The sequence below is a fragment of the Electrophorus electricus genome, chromosome 1 (assembly GCF_013358815.1).
Source record: "Electrophorus electricus isolate fEleEle1 chromosome 1, fEleEle1.pri, whole genome shotgun sequence".
NCBI lineage: Eukaryota > Metazoa > Chordata > Actinopteri > Gymnotiformes > Gymnotidae > Electrophorus > Electrophorus electricus.
Window position 1 is genome coordinate 14,634,034 of NC_049535.1, and position 2,447 is coordinate 14,636,480.

A 2,447-nucleotide genomic window follows, 5' to 3' on the forward strand; every position below is an offset into this window, starting at 1 on the left:
CTCTGGTTTGGTGACGCTGAGACGTGATGACTGTGTGGAAACAGCCAGAGTTTCGTCCCAGCAAAACCACCTCCCAGAGTCTCGCTCTCTTGTTGCAGCCTTGTTTGGCTGTTCATTCTGTAACAGTGAGCGGTGAGGCAGCAGACGCTAGGATACACAAAGAACAACCCCAACCAAGGCACACAACAGGGTTTAAATACATGAACCAAAGGTAGAAACGAGGGACAGGTGCAAGCAACCAAATGAGGGTGGAGAAAAGACACTAAGGCATGGAACCAAAACACACAAGACAGGGAAACCACCCAGGCTGAAACGTGGGTGGGACTAATCATGAAGCAGTCTGTTCCAATTTTCAGAAATTGTTTAGTGGGTTTTGGATGGTGTGTGTGTGTGTTCTTTCTCTCTCTCACACATAGACACCTCTTCAGGTGCCCTAATAAAGTCCAGTATACAACACCTACACCTGAAGTCCATCTTTGTTTTTAATGTGTGTATCAGTCTCTGTTAATACTGGGCTTAATGTAGATGCTACTGATAAACCTTTCCATACAATACCACTTTGGCTTTTTTCTTCGAAGGTTGTGAGAATTGTATCGTCACCCATATTAAGGAACTGGGGACGTTTTGATGAGAATATTTTACTCTCACAGGGTTAGCAATAAGTAATTTGATCGGTTTAGGCTGGCTTGCATGAATCTAGAAACAATGGATGACTGACGACCAAGACAGTACAGACAAAACCGTACAGCGACAAAGATGGATAGTATGCTATCATTTGTTTAGTTAGATTAGGGTTTTATTAATACGGGCATGATTCTTATGCTAAAATTTTAAGCTCTTTTCGGGCTTGTAAGGGAAATAAATGGAGGTAGTTACCGGTTCATTTGGCAGAGCACACGAGTATATTTTATGGTTTGGTCCATTACTGTCACATGTTGGCATGTGAAAAATACACGAACCTAAGATACAGAAGTTGTCAAACAGACAAAAATCTTCAAACTCAAAGTGAAGTGAACTAAATAACACCTGGGCCTAAATCATGCACTGAGAAAATCGCAGTACCGAAATAACGCAGGTTAATTCAATTGAATTATACAGGTCCTCCTGCGCAGGTTTCAATAGCCTATAGACAGAAAGCACGTTTAACGTATTTGAATTCCTTGCCCAAAGGTATACAATAAAATTATAGATGCTGTTAAAAACTGCCAGCTCCAATGAGGAGGTGAATGTATATATTTGGGGTTTTTATGTCTGTGTTTATTGTCAATGAAAATCAGTTTTCCTCATGGCATTAAAATCTGGCTCACCAGATTTAATCACCTGAGAATAACCACGGTCACGTGACGCAGTGTCCCTAAAATTCCCGTTTCAGACCTATTATCCAAAGCGTGATGACATCCCGGTGCGCCTTAGCTGACTATTCTCTTTCCATGCCCAGAATGTCATTCTAACAGAAAAGCGCATGACAGTCAAAATTAGCTCTCATTTTAACCGAGCGCTGTCTAATCCTCGAGGCTAATCCGCCCGCCGGTGTTACGCTTTGATCCCGCGGCGGCCAGTTCACGCGATGACACCTGTGCGCACAAAGGAGCGCGCTCATTCACGATGAACCACACTGCCTGGGTCTCGCGCTGCACGCGCTCACGAGAAACCGGGTAAAGGGCAAAGCCCAGACGCAGACAGTGGGAATAAGCAGAACGATGCCGTGCACACGGAGTTTTAGGATGGTTTTATTTTCAGTTGTATAAAAATATCGCGCTTAACATTAGTTTTTTTGTGAAGCATTTTTGTGAATTTCTCCCATTCTTTGGAGCAGTACGCGTTAACCCTCCCTTCAAATTAGCCCTACTTCTCGGGAGTTGAGTGGGCAATTAACCGTCCTATCCACTCGGGCCATTATCTCTCATAATCTCAGAGATTATCCCGAGTGTACAGGGAATAATTGCAGTGATTCATAATGTAATCGCGTAAGTGTGTTGAAAAAGCGGCCACTCATACAGAGCGCCTCTCTCTCTCTCTCTCTCTCTCTCTCTCTCTCTCTCTCTCTCTCTCTCTCTCTCTCTCTCTCTCTCTCGGCCGTAATCTGACCCCATGGAGTCTGATTGTCCCGGTCTCGGAATCTCAACCCCACAGACGAAACGACAGAGAATTAATTACGGTTTCGTATTCCGCGGCCGCGCAGAAACCCACAGCAGGCTGAAACCCTATTAACCCTGCGCGAGAGTCAATCGCGCGAGTCCGCCCGCGTTGCGGACGCTCAGTGCGCAGCCGCGTGGGGGAGATTAACGTTCAGATCCTCGCCGCTGCTTCACTTTTCGCTCATTTAATGTCAGTCATGCAGTATTGATCACTGCAGTGGCGGTGTCATTAGTGCATCGGCTGTATAGTTCCCACTCGCAATGCCGTTGTTTGCTCTAATAACCGAAGTAGTGTCTGAACGCTCACCC